General features: G+C 37.4%; 1 protein-coding gene across 2 annotated transcripts in view; it reads right to left on the reverse strand.

The window, feature by feature from the left end:
* The window catches only part of OSBPL3 (oxysterol binding protein like 3), an 85580-nt gene that overhangs the window by 52677 nt on the left and 17859 nt on the right, over nt 1–15044 (reverse strand). For both annotated transcript variants that reach the window (XM_083856995.1, XM_083856994.1), the window contains exon 2: nt 14196–14314. The gene's annotated coding sequence lies outside the window, so the exon portion shown is untranslated. The remainder of the gene's footprint in view (nt 1–14195; nt 14315–15044) is intronic.

A 15044-nucleotide genomic window follows, 5' to 3' on the forward strand; every position in this document is an offset into this window, starting at 1 on the left:
TCTAAAAAAAAACCAAAAAAACCCCAAAACAAAACAAAAAAAAACCAACCAACCAAAACAAAACAAAACAAAACAAACAAACAAAAAAAAAACCAAACAAACAAAAAAAAAACACCCACAAAAACCCACCCCTGAAAAAACCCCAAAACCCCATGAAAAGCAACAAACAAAACCCCATCAAACCAATTAAACAAAATTTTTGATCCCCTCTTAGAAATTCGTTTTTCCATGATACATTGGAATTGTCATTCATCCTGTATATCACTAGTTGCTAAGAGAAAACAGGTACAAAGTAAACAGCACTTCCCTTTGAGAATGTTTAGTACTTTTCCTTTGTAAGCAGGCCTATTACCTCAGAATTTAAATCTTATTAATTTTAATAACTGTGGTAACAAGGTTCAGTTCTTCCTAGGATGCATAGAAATTCATTCACACATTTTATAAAGTGTGATGATGATGAGTTATAAAAATGTTGTATTTCTTCCTGATCAACTTAATGTATCTTTAGAGGTTTCTGTCTCTAAGTCCACTCCAGGACACCTTTTTCAGTGTACTTCACATTAGTGAAGCATTATATATATATATATATATATATATATATATATATATATATATATATATATATATGTAGCGCTTCAGCTTTCTTTTAAATATTATGTAGATTTGGGTTTTTACAAAAGGTCTTTCATATTGAGAGAGCTTGAAACCACCAAAGAGGTGTGTGGTGTTCTGAACAAGGGCAGGTAGTTGTTAGCAGATCAGTGTTAACTCTTTCTAATACCACCTTAGGTGACAGGCCACTAATTTCTGAACACCATGTTTCTAAACACAATGTGCAAACAAACATCAACACTTTAGAAATGCATTGTAGGAAATAATAACTTATAAAGTATCCTGAGAACAATTAGTACTTCAAGTGCTAAGTATTATTATTATTAATGCCAAAAGGTAGGAGTTTGCTAATTCCAAGTTTTCAATTAAAAAAAAAACAAACAAAAAACCCCAAAAAACAACAACAAAAAAACCCAACAAAACCCCAAAATCAAACAAACAAAAAAAAATCCCACCAAACAAAAAAAAAAATAAAACCAACAAACAAAAAAACACCCCAAAAGCCAGCATGAAGGAAAAAAGTATACAGAGAACCACAGAATCATCAAATGGCTTAGGTCACTTGAAGGGACCTTAAAGACCATCCAGTTCCAACCCTCCTGCCATGGGCAGGGACATCTTCCACTAGACCAGGTTGCTCAGAGCTTCATCCAACCTGGCACTGAACACTGCCAGGGTTGGAACACACACAGTTCTTCAGGTCACCCTGTGCCAGTGCCTCTCACCTTCACACCAAAGAATTTCTTCTTAATATTTAATCTAAATATCTCACAGAATTGTGTTTATTTTAAACACAAATTAAAACCTTTAAGGCTTTACTGGGAGCTCCTCCAGGACAGACAGGACGCCTGCAGCTGTCCTTTTGCCTGGAACCACACGTCACCCACATCCATGTATGCAGGTGACAGGAACCAAAAGTCACAGATACTGTGAATTACACTCTTGGAAGATTCTTGGATTTAAGACATCTGGTCTTATATCTATTCATATTTATGTTTGCAATGAACACCTTGACAATGGGAACCAGGAAAGCAGTTCCATGGATCAAGTTTTCTGCAACGTTATTTTCATGGCATAGGGAAAAGATGAACTGAAAAAGACCTAGAAGCAGAGAGATAAGAGATGTCAGAATCCAGATTATAAAACTGAATGACTACATGCAATGTTTTGCCTAATTAATAAGAAATGGGAAAGTATCAATCACAACAACTGGGTCAGACAAAAAAGGATGCAGGCCCGAAGTGAGGGTCTCTGGTTATCAGGGCAGCTCTTGAACAGGAAAGAACCATAAAAGGGATCCTCTCCTGACCTGAAATGATACAATCTCACCACCATGTTGTCAAGTTCTGAAATACTGGAAGGGAAGACAAATCCAACTAGGGTAACCACAGAGGCTCAACTTGGACAGAGCTGGAAAAGGAACTTTTGCCCTTGGAAAGGGAAGAAACTAAACATGAAGCTGCAGAAATTGCAAACCTATACTTGGGAAGAAAGTCCATCTCAGAGTGAGTGACTTGATGTCAGATCTTGCCCTGCCTCTGTCTAGCTACAAGGGTATGAAATCTAAAAGCCAGTTCAGAGGTGAGCCAAAAAAAGAAAACTGTGAATAACTATTACAGGCAGCCCAGAACAAAGAAGACCCAAAGAGTTTTAATGCAGTAAGTTTGTTTCTACAAGTCTACTACAATCTGACATCCCAATATGGCCTGCCTCCAGCAATAGAGCTCAAAGTTAATACAAATCTGCTGAGTCTCAGTAGCAGTTCAGTGCCTCCATTGACAAGTTAGAGCTCAAATTTACATTAATTTTCAAACCTGCCAAATTAATTAAAGAAATTCTTGCTCCCAAGCAATTTGTCACTGTCCTTTCCTGGAGATCAATAGTTTTCCTGCCAAAAATAAATATTTTTTTTAAAAAAATCACAGGAGCCCTCCCTGATCCACTTCAGTAGAGCACAATTTTTGTCACAGCAAGCAGTTCACACACTTTGCTTTGGGATGGTCATCACCAGCTGGTGGACGAGACAGTGGAAGCAGTGTTATTTTCAATTGATCCAGACAGTTCTGAACAAGACACTCTGTCCCTCATTTTACATTTAGATTCAGGTTTTGCAAGCTAGCAGCTCTCTATTTGAATTTAATTAAAAACAAATGAAATGCTGCATGATTAAAATAAGCTTTAGCTATGCTCTCATTCTCAAGTATTTTTAGAGGTTTAAAAGATGGAAGGTTTTAATTAGGCTGCCTCAGCAATAACAGAGAATGAATAATTTACACAGAACTTGATTTGAGCTCAATGAAAGGGTGGTACAACTAAACTATCCATATTTTTTTATTTCTAAGTAGTATATAATTTTTTAGCTGAGCTCCAGTCACTGCAAGCAGGCCACAGAGATGGCAGACAACACAGAGTTTTATAATGTGTACAGTCCAACATTTTTGTTGCTTCATAGCATTCTTGAGGTTGGTTATACTTGAACAGCAACTAACAAGCTGGATTTTAATTATAGGCTATAAAACAGCAATAAACAGAAGTTTTCACAAGTGATGTAGATTCCCCTTGAATGGCTTAATATTAAAATAGTTCCACCAGTCTTTTCCTTCTCACTCTCTACTCTCCTTCCAACCCTTCATCAGTTTTGTGTTATTTTTTAAACTGCTGGCATATGGCATTGGCTTTGCTAGACATCAGGACTTACAACACAAAAATAAATCAAACCTGTGGTTAATTATGGATAGCACATAAAGTGAATTCTCACAATACTTAAGTCTTATTTCATATAACCCTCTTGATGAATTTCTGAAAAGGAAAGTAGAACAAAGAAATTTCTAAGAGGAAGGCACTAAAAGGTTTGGGGTTTTTTAATAAAAATGTCTAAAATTACTAAAATAACAACATATGAAGGTGCAGGAAAAATAATACTGAAAGCTGTTTTCTTAACAGATGGCACTCACGCCTACTTCACCTGTGCTGACCCATATTTTTTTCCCTTAAGTTTTACTAATATTAATCTTTCACTGATTTAATTGTGTATTTTATAATTTTGTCACCAAGTGATACTTTTAGCATTAAGAGTTTGAGAAACTTATTCAAGAACATATTTCTAACATTATAAAATATAGAATGCATAAAGGAGGAAAAGCTCAGGACATAAAATTACACTTCTGACATAAAATTGTCTTCTCAAAGGCTGTTCAATATTGAAACTCTATGCACAAAGTTTTCATCCCGCCTTGATCAGAAAACATGACATTTGCAGACATTAAAGCATGGTTATAACTCACACTGTCTTGTAGAAAAAAATACACCTCTGCAATACAGGCACTTAGAACTATCGAACCGATTTTCATTATTTTTTTCTATGCATTTAATTGTGAAAAGGTAGAAAAATTAAATGTATGTAGAAAATGAGAAGCTGGAGAAGAAAAGTCAAAAAAATTTACAGTGAATGGTAATTTAAATAAAAACTCCCTAAGATTTCCATATAAAAATGCACCCAACACGTTATACTGTTTCTGCAACATGTTATACTGTTTCTGTGTGCGTGTGCGTGTGTGTGTGTGTGTGTATATACATACAGACACAAAATATATATTTCTCCTAATATGTTATACTGGTTTTGAGATCACATCCTCTTTCATTTTGTCAAAGAGGTCAAAAATCTTTAGTGTTGTTACACCAAAATCACAAGTATTTACATGGAACATAACATTAAAAATAAATCTGGGAATGACCAATGGCAGTTGGAAGGATGACATTTGGAGAAGTTACATTTTCAGCATTTGAAGTTTGACGGTCTTCTCTTCTGCACTCAAAAAATAAGAAAATCAGCCCACTGTCTGTTCTAGTTGGAAACAAACAAGGTGGCTGCAGGAGCTGGCTGTGCCCCAGCTCCTATTCTGACTCTTCTCAAACTGATTGACTCACCTGACTGCTCTCCAGCTCCATGATATCTGTCACTATAATGATCTTCCAGAGAAGGACACTCACACTAACAGTGAGAATAATATAAGAGGTGTTGTTGAAGCTCTTCCCATATGGTTCTCAGGGTGAGAGAGCAAAAAATTGTCCTCTAGAGTGATTTTACAATACCAGTTAGGCAGGTCACAGTGAGGACGATCACTGCTTCAAGTCACTACTAAACTATAAAACACAGTGACAAGCAGGATCTCCTACTACATTCCAGTATCATTTGCATCACAAGAGATGATTTTGGAAATAGATTGTTTATCATGTTGAATGGGTACCACACTCTTAAAAGGTGAAAGAAAATACAGTACAACACAAAACATTTCTTGGGGACCTGGTACTGTATTCCAACTGGTCATTTTGGCCAATTGAAATAAAATGCTACTAGAGACACAAAACAGTTCATTTATGAAGTGCATACATAAAAATGTGCATAATTTATATTTGTGTCAAGTACATAAAAGACTCTGATCTCCCTCCTTATGTTTTTCTCCTTTTAGCACATTAGGCTTTCAAAAAAGAATTTTGAAAATGAGACAAATGGTAGTCACATGCCAGGCTCTGAACAGCATCCAGTGAAAGCTGATTGCATCTTTGTGCTTCCTAAAATAGCCACACTAAGGTGAAGTTCATTTAGACACAAAACTGCAGTCAAAGCTTTCACACCTTCACACCTCACATTTTTCTTTCACATAAATGATAGCATTACCAGAAATACAATTTTGACCTATTACCAACAGCCAATCTATTCAAAATTTCAGTATTATTCCCAAAATTGGAATGTAAATTTGCTCCTGCTCCCCATGGCATTCAGCAACTAATTTTGAAAAGTCTGTCATTAGTTCTTAGAGATTGTCCATACAAATCCAGCACACAATGCTTTAAAATAATTAAATTTTCCAATAAATGCTACTGCCTTGCACAAAGGAATCTGACTTTATATTAATTTTGCCTGGGGACTTCACTAATTCCTCAGAGTTCACATCTCCTTCTACCAGTATGGACGGCTCAGTTTCTCTCTGTCTTCCTCCCTGCCCCATTCCTCATGCCTGGGATACTTTTCTAGAGCTAGGTGAGGACATGGAAAAAGCATTAGGCATTTGGAAGTTAAAACCAGCAGCTTAACCACCTTACACAGTAAATCTAAGAAGCTTAAACTCACCAACAAGTGCAGGAATTGTCAAGTTGGATGTTATGCATTAAGCACAAGAAAGTAAATACATGTGACAAATGCATTACTTCCCCTGTGAACTTAATGATTCTCAGCTAACGTGTCTAAATTAAGTCACACATTAGTTATGTCTGAAGACAGCAGAGTGACAATTAACATTTTGTACATAAACAACCCCTGTTTTTTAGATTCAGAACCACTTTCAGGGATGCTGCAGGCCTGACTTTTCTTCAGCTGAGCAAGCAGAGAGACATTATTTCAAAAACATTAATGACCCTTCATGTGCCCATGGACAGAAACGGTATTGCACAGGTAGCAAATTAAGTAAATCAGGTGAAAGCAAACAGTCCAAACTGAGTTGCCACAATTTATCCAAAACCACTAAAGTCTTCCATTTGATCTTCCTTTTAACATACTGAATCAGAACTCCTTTGCTACTGCTAACTTACATAAATAAGTAGCAACAATGCTAGTTTTCACAGTCATTTCAGAATACTCTGAAATTCAAATGCATGCAGTCACATGAATGCTTTTGTGATAGGAATAAAATATTCTTTATGAAGGAAAATACATCTTCCTTACCCTGCACTTTCTATCATGTTACCCTTTGTTCACTGCAGTCTAATGAGAGGAATTTTACTAATTGTCATTTGTAGCAGTAGCAGCTTGATGCCACAAGGCCAAAAGGCAATTAAAGGTCACTGCCTATTAGATTACACCCAGACTGATGGCAGCACATTTGGAAGCAAAGGTAGAAGCCCCTGAGCTCTGACTCACTGCAGAGACTCAGATCTGGACATTTCACTCACCATCTGCATGGCTGGGCCTTCTGAGCTGGCCCAGATCAATCAGCTTCCCACCTGCTCAGGTGGACACTCAGGGGGACTGCAGCCTTCCTCTATACCAAATACACCTTCAGCAGCTCTGTTCCATTCATCAGGCTAAGAACTTCTGCTGCACTTTCCATGGCAAATCCCATAATTCTTGCTGGCCATAAAACTGTTGCATTTCCAATACCTATGCAATGCATAGGCATATTGATATTCATGTTTTCTATATATGCATCTGAAGTGATATTAACGCCTTCTTCAAGTGTTAATGATCCCTTTTTAATCAGGTCTTAATAACCACATTTATTTTTTTTATAACAATGTCTTTGTGTTTTAAATGCACATATCATATCCCGTGCCTTACAGTCAGATTTCTGGGCTATAAGTTAAATGAAATGTGATGCATGGTTATGTAACTGAAAAAACCATGAATTTATCTTCCCACAGGTGACAACTGAATCACAGAATATTCTGAGTTGGAAGGGACCCATGAGAATCATTGAGTCCAACTCTTCAGTGAATAGCCTGTACAGCACAGCTGGAGCATCCCACGCAGAGCCAGACATCCAGGCAAAAGCTGGTATTAGTGGTTCCTTATTTCTCACAAGATTCTATTAAAAGGGCCTCCAGCTTAGAGCCAAAATTCCATTTCAGAAGTATTCCACAAATTCTGTGACCCCCACAGTGGATGCACACTGGAGCAGCTGATGATTAACTACAGCCCACGGAAAGGAGGAATTCCTGGAGGAGTTTCTGCCATGAGAGGGACTCCACACTGGAGTAGGGCAAGAGAGTGAGGAGTCCTTCCCCTGAGGAGAACAGAGCGGTAGAGACAACGTGTGATGACGTGACTATAGCCCTCATTCCTCACTCCCTGCTCACTGGGAGGAAGGAAGTAGATGTGAAGATTGAGCCTGGAAAGAAGGGAGGGGTGAAGGGAAGGTGTTTTAAGATTTGGGTTTATTTCTTGTTATCCTATATTTGACATTAAATTATAATTATTTCCCTCTGTCAAGACTGTTTTGCCCATGATAGCAATTCCTGAGTGATCTCTCTGTATCCTTATCTTGACCCATCAGCCTTTCACAATATTTTCTCTGCCCCATCCAGCTAAGGGGAGTGGCAGAGTGGCTTATGTGGGCACCTGGTGTCAACCCACCACACATCCATTGTGACAGTCCCTGCACCCTGGTTACCTGCACTTCTTTACCAAGGATTTTGCAAATACAGGATAGATTGAGATTCCACAACTTGCAGGGGAAGATAGTTGCAGCAGGAGATGCTGAATCATGCCCTTAACAGCTGTTACTTCGCTATCACCACCTCTTAATTAGTGGTTTCTTTTAGATTTCCTCAATAGCTATACAGCACTGAAAAAAACCACAAAACAACAAAAAGAGGAAAAAAAGCAAACCCAACAATCAAAAAACCCAGACAATTCAAGCTCAAAACACAAACCATATGTAAAAATGCTAAAGGTGAAGTACAAACTATAATTTGACAAGATGAAACAAAGAGCCATAGAAAATGTTTATTTTACACTACCCTCACAACAAATCAAAATCTATTGAACTTTTAAGTTCTAGATTGTGCAGCCTGTCTCACTCCATACAGTGGAAAATCCAATTTCCTTTGGAGTTCTCAAGCTTGACCTAAACAATGAATGCTTTTTCTATTTCTCCTGAAACAAAAGTTTTCCCTCAAAAGCTGCTGGCCAGATGCTGAATGGTATTAAGGGTAAAACTAAACCCAGCTTTTATTAAGGTACATTTTACTTTGCCAACCACCTGTTGCTATGATTTTGTCCAGTGATGGCAAGAATAAAAGCAGGCAGGGAGTGGCACATGACTCATTACAATGTGTTCAAAACAACATTAACAGTCTAAATCTTTACAAGCAAAGAGTTGTTGCCCAATAAAAGTTGGCATTAAAAACATCACACACAAAGGGAGAGGGCCATTCTTCAAGTCTTCCTTGTCCTTCTCATCAGCAATACCAAATTCTATTGGTGCCCCTCAAGCAGAAATACACAGTTTTTTCAGTCACCACACTGAGTACTGCTGCCTCTGGAGCATGCAGCTGAGAGCTTCTACCTTTCAACTGATGTAAGAGCCCCCAAGAATTAAAATTATTTTTTGTAGCATTTGGCAGCTTGTTAGAAGTTCCAAACAAATGCTGTGCTACAGAAAGACTAATGTCAACATTTTTATTAATCCTTTATTATTAGACTTATAAAGTAGAATAATAACTTGAGTTTCTTTGGGTTTTTTTCTGAAAGCCTAACTCCTGCTGTTTAAAATAAAGTACAGCTTGAAGTACAATTAAACACACCTGTGGACAGTCATTAAGTTGTACAGACATTTAAGCAATGGAAGTAAAAAATTCCATGGGATAAACGTACCATGGGCAAATCTTAAGGGGAAAAATTTTTTTTTGCTACTCTTCAAGGTAAAGCATCATATGAAATCTGGTCTTAGATCAAAACCTTCCTTTTCTTTAATAACTTGCCATCCTCCAAAAATACAGCAGCAGAGCCCAGGTCTCCTCCAGATCTGGAGACAGAGAATTCACCTGGACTCCTCTGAAAGGAAGAGCAGTGAAAGACACAGTAAAACACACTGCTGCACTGAAGGCTTCGTAAAGGTTTTTCATAATTTTATCATCAATTTATTTTTATCATTGCTTTGATGCTCACTGGTGTGTCAGTGCATTTTACTCCCTGTCAGGCAACAGCTTTCCTATTTTTCTTTTAGAATGTTAATGCTCTTGAAACATAAGTTGATGTGAGAATGTACCTCTATTCTGAAAAATTCTTGCTATGGTTTGGTCACTAAACAGCATGTGTCTCTACAACAGACATTTTGTGTGTGAGATGGATAAAGTTGGATAAGTTTAAAAAACTCATTAAACAAATACTGCAAATGTTACATTTTCAATAAAAAAAGTCTGTTTATTAATCACCCTCATATATGGTTTGATAAGAAATGCAACAAAAAAATCTATGACATTACATTCTTGGGCAAGCACACAAGGATAAAATAAGATTAAAACACATTCATGTAACAGAAGCCCAATGAGTGAAACTGAAGAAGCCATTGAACTTTATACTCATAGCTCAAAAAAATTATACTGTCGACATTTTACTTGTTCTTAAAAGTAATCTTTATTTCTCTTTGAGAACTAACTACTTCAATAATCATATTTTTCTGCTTAATAGGAAGCTTCTTCCAAACTAAATAAACTACCATTTTCATTTTGTCTTCAAATACCTAGTGCTACGAGAACCTGCTTTATGAATTAAAACAAGAATATGACATTTTCTCTGAAGCAAATGTGAGTATAAGGCATATAAACTAGGAATCAGTGAATGAGCAACAGCCACTAGAGGCCAAAGCCATACCTCATTCACTATTACACATGGCAGGATTGAGGATTCAGTCTCATATCCTCATTACCACCCTAGAGGAGCCCACCAACAACTGCAATCTTCTCCTCCACTCCTCTGCAATCTGCTTGCACACAAAACCTTTGCTTTGGCACAATTGGAAAGAGGGGCCCTGAAGCTCTACAACTACACACCTATATAGCTGTTGGTCTTCATTTGTAAGGCCACCTTTGAAACTTGACGAATCTTCTGCCTTCTGATGTATCTGTGGCCTTATTTCTATTCTTCAGCTGGTGGACAAATAGTGAAATTACCAGAGGATACATTAGCAAAGAGGAAAAATTTACCCCATCTTTTTTCAAAAAAAATAAGGCTGGCAGAAGCATGTGTTCAAACATATATTGAAAGAAAGAGATGGTTTCTTAGAGCTACTCTTAAAAGAAGAGACAAGTTCTTTTGGCTTCTCCAGGCAAAAAAAAATATGTACATCACAGGATTGAGTTCATGAAAAGAGTATGCTTCTGCTCAGCGAGGGTGTGATCAAAACCTTTTCACTGGCAAGAATATGGACTATCTGTATCACTTTATGTAAGCAAAATGCAGAATCTCACTTCCTAAAATCCTCACTGTAATGTCAGTAAGAAGGCAATGTGTTCCCAGCTGATTGTCTCTGGAACAACCAGACACGCAGCAGTCGCTACTTTTCTCTGCATTTAAGTGTAAGGAATCTAAAGTTTCCATAACATAAGACAAGACTCATGATCTTCTAAGTTACTTCTGGCTATGCTAATTAGCTATTTCAAGCACTTAAAGTTCATAGTCTCTGGCAAAGTAGCAAGCAGTAACTACCAAAAAGACCTGAATTTTCCTGTGTGTGGCATACTCTGTCCCTAATCCAGGGAGAATGGCCTGTCACCTTGGCACCACGGGACCAAGGAGTTCACAACCTTGTCACACCACCTCAAGCAAAACATCAGCCTGACACATTTGGCATTTACAAGCAACAATTTGCCCTAAGAGATGCATTTAAATGGTAAATTATATCATGCTGTATTAATAAAACTGTGCCTGTATATTTCATCCTTCTTGTAGTAATTTCACAAACACTTTCTACTGAAACAAGTCCTAAAAACGACTTTATTCTGAGATCATATAAAATCAGCAGTCTGCTTGTTTCAAACAGCTCCTCTGTTTAAGCAGGTGTTCTCTGTTTTAGATCAAAGTATCTAGGACTAAAACTAAAAAATACAAGTCATGCTTCCATGAGGTAGGTAACCTACTCATTCACCCCTCCCAACCACAGATGCCATCCATGATACTCAGATGTAAGGGTTTGTTTTGGCCTTAAAAAATAACAAAACTAATTTGTTTCAACAGCAACTAGCAAGACAAGAAGTTTAAAAACAGCCTTTTCCTTCCCTCTTCACTTTGTTTTTGCAAGAGGTTTATCTATGCTACTATTCAATGGACAAGTTAGTACAAATATTCATAGCTAATTCCAAAATAAACACATCTGAGAGAAGTGGCTTAACTTTATAGTCATGAGCTGGTACACAAAAGCTAGGGTTATACGTTAGTTATTTTTGCATTTACAAGCACATGCATGCTAAGATTCAGCCTCTTTTTCCTTCAGAGGAAGTACTAAATGACATTTTAACACAGAATCTTGTTCTGTATAACAGTTTTTCATATAAGACTATTAGTACAGAGTCAGCAGACAACACTGAGCTGCCAATATTCAGCTTAAAAAGTAAAATTAAATACCTTTCATAAGAGAGATAAAACCAAATAGTCAATGTACATAGTATTTACAGCAAAGAACCAGCTTGGCATTTTAGGTTGGCAAAACTAACAGAACACCAGCAAAGACCAGAATACACAAGGTTTCCATTAAGTTTCTTTAAAAAAAACCTATGTGGATGAAAGAGCACTTATTTCACTGTATTTTCCTACATTCAGGAGATCAGTAAAGAATTATTCTAAAGGCTCAGTGACACAAGGAAGTTGCTTCTGTAACAGCCATAGATTCAATTTTCAAGCTTTGTAAAAATGAATTGAAGATAGCCACTTAAAGGTGAATTCACTTTGAGCACCAGCTACTGTTTCTTTCATTTTTTCAAAAGATACAGAGTTATTCAGTGACATTAGACCACGTGTTAATGGGAGATTTAATGTATCTCAAAACCAGGGTGTGAAAGTATTAATGCATTCTGAAAACATATACCAACAGGACTGTACTATGTCAGTGTGAAAATGGAAACATTGTTAAGATAAACCATAATTTTCATTTCAGTCTTCTGCTGCTGTTATTAGAGGAGCAATGAATTCCCTTTTTGCAACTGTTAAAATGCCATCAGTTTTGTATCCCTGTAAATCTACCACCCTTGCTATCAAAGTTGCCTTTCAATGGGGAGCACCAGAAAAATTAGGACAAGCAGACCAGGTCTTAAGCAGAGTTTTTCACAAGTTTCCTGCATGACTCCATGTGAAGTCACAACCGTATCTGTTCCACAGGAACCCCCTCTGTAAATAAAATTGCCACGTGTTCCATACTGGGGTGGGGCAGGTCTATAGTCATTTCTGCCTTGTACAGAAATGTTTTGAAAGTCCTTAGACAATCACAAAACTTTGGTTTGCTACTTAAACATAAAACTTCCCAACTTTATCAGTGAACTGTTTTATAATAGCGTTGATAAATTCCACTATCTTCATAGGTAAAAGGATCGTATAGCAACTGAGCACCTCCCATTGGAGCAGCATTGCAGTACCTACCAACAGAAATAACCAAGTGGAAGTATTTTCCACTCCTTGCTCTCCTCCACTGACACCTTTACAGCTTCTAATTTAGAGAAGCTGAAAACATATGTGGTTTTTAATGTGCTTTACAGCAGTCACATCTAGCAAAGATTCAGTCCTTGTGCCTACTCCATACTTCAGTTCTTATGACTCATCTCCAGCTTTCCAGAGGAAAGAAAATTCCTAGTGGGCATCATAGAGCTAGTGCTACCTTTTACATGCTCTCAAGAGAAACAGAGATTCAACCTAAAAATTCACCAAGTTTAAAGCACTGATTAAGCCTACCTAGACACAGGTGCAAGTACAACAAGAAATTAGTGCAAACAGCAGTGCTATATTCTGGTTTACAAGTATAAGATCCATGTAAGTCTATCAAGACAGACTTTAAAAACATCAATTCATATAAGGACTGTAAGAACTGCAGAGTTCAGAACATCCAGCCTTCCAAAACTGCAATCAAATATGTAAATTACATGCACATAAAAGGCCTTACAACATCCTAACCACCCTATGTGCTCTAAAATACTTATCTAGTCCCTACAGGTTAAAAGGACAAGAATATATTATTTATACACATATGCACATCTACAAACATTAAAAAGTTGAAATGCAGCACAAGTAGCTAGCCAGAAAGTTCAAATACATTATTAATGTTCCTACACCAAAAGAGAAATTGTAAAGTATTCAGAATGCATTGTGACTACATTTACATACTATTAGAGAAGATAAAATGCCACAAGTGCCATGACTGGAAATAGGACTCAGGACAGAATTTTCTCCTAATGCTAAATCTCACAATTAGTGAACACTCAGGCAAAGGAATCCATCAGTAGGACAAGAAGTTTTTCCATTGTCACTGATAACGCAATCTCAACCTTGCCCAAGTCTTTTATTTGGCTGCAGTCTAGAGAGAACATTTCAGAATGAGACACAAACCACACAGTCCAATGATGCAATGGATGAGACCCCCTCCCTGATTCGGTGGGTGCTCAGTGGAAACTCAAAGCTTTAGACTGAAGGAAACCCAAACACAGCACAACCCAACAAATGTTATTTTTCCCCATTTTCCTCAAAAGTAACACAGCTTTGAGGTATTTTTGAACAATTACCCTCGTCTCAGCAGAACAAAAGGTTACATTAGCACAGCTTCAGGTTTACTTATTCTATTTCCTTGTTACTTCCTTCTGTTCTTCTAGACAGAATCTAATTAAGCACAATGTCTCATCCCAAAAGGGGACTGAACTGCTGCCTCTTCACAGCTATACTGTATATTCCCATTCTCCATGACTGAGTGATTCTTCATACCAGGAAGCTCCTTACACAGCTTCTTTGATCATGCTCTCTCTAGGCTAAAACAGGCTCCACAGCAATTTAACCTCTGCTTTCCTAGAAGGAGGGCAACACAGCCATGATAGAAGGGTGACTGACTTACAGTGAGTGGGTAGCATCACTGCCACTAGTAAGAATCCAAATCTCTTCTCTTACAGAAGTGAAAGCATGAGCTATTACCATTAGGCAAGACGTGGCAAGCTCACGAGTCTTGTGTTGGATCTGAAAAACAAACCAAAAAAACAGATGAGAAATAAAACTTCCTGCTGCATTGTCCTTTCATACCGGAGAAGCACAAGGGAAGTAACAACTAGAATATATGAATGAAAATTTTTCTACCTTGTTTTTTTTAATATTCTCTTCTCCCAAAATATATCCCTAAAATACAGCATCTACAGCTGACATTTTTTTCTGAAAGATATACATTAAAAATTCAGGTTAGCCACATTCTCCAGTATAACTAAGCAACTCGAGTTTTAGTCTACTAATACACTATGAGAGCAATGCACTTTGTACCAGAAACCCTTCTTGCTCTGAAGATCCAGAACTCTGCACAAGTGTGTAATTCTACTGAGGCTGTGGGGAACACACCCAAACATCTTGTCAGCACAAAACAAGAAAGAAGAATCATGAACAGAAATAGATGCCAGGGTGCTACTCCTTGACAAACTTGTATCATTATTCAGCCATTGCTTTGAAGCAACTAACACAGGGTTTTGACATTTAGTCAAATGCACTTTTTCTGAAAACAATTCACTTCTACAGTTTTAGCAGCCTGCAGGACTTCACTGTGAACACCATCAAACAGAAATTGCTTATGACAAAGTTTCACGTGCTCCATTTGAGCTAAAAAGGAACAATTGTTTAGTCTGCCTTTATATTCATGGACTATGTAACCATGGTCCTTCATTCCAATTATTAGATTTGAAGTTCTACTGCACTGAGTCGGTTC

The sequence above is a fragment of the Zosterops lateralis genome (assembly GCF_965231275.1).
Source record: "Zosterops lateralis genome assembly, chromosome: 1".
Lineage (NCBI taxonomy): Eukaryota > Metazoa > Chordata > Aves > Passeriformes > Zosteropidae > Zosterops > Zosterops lateralis.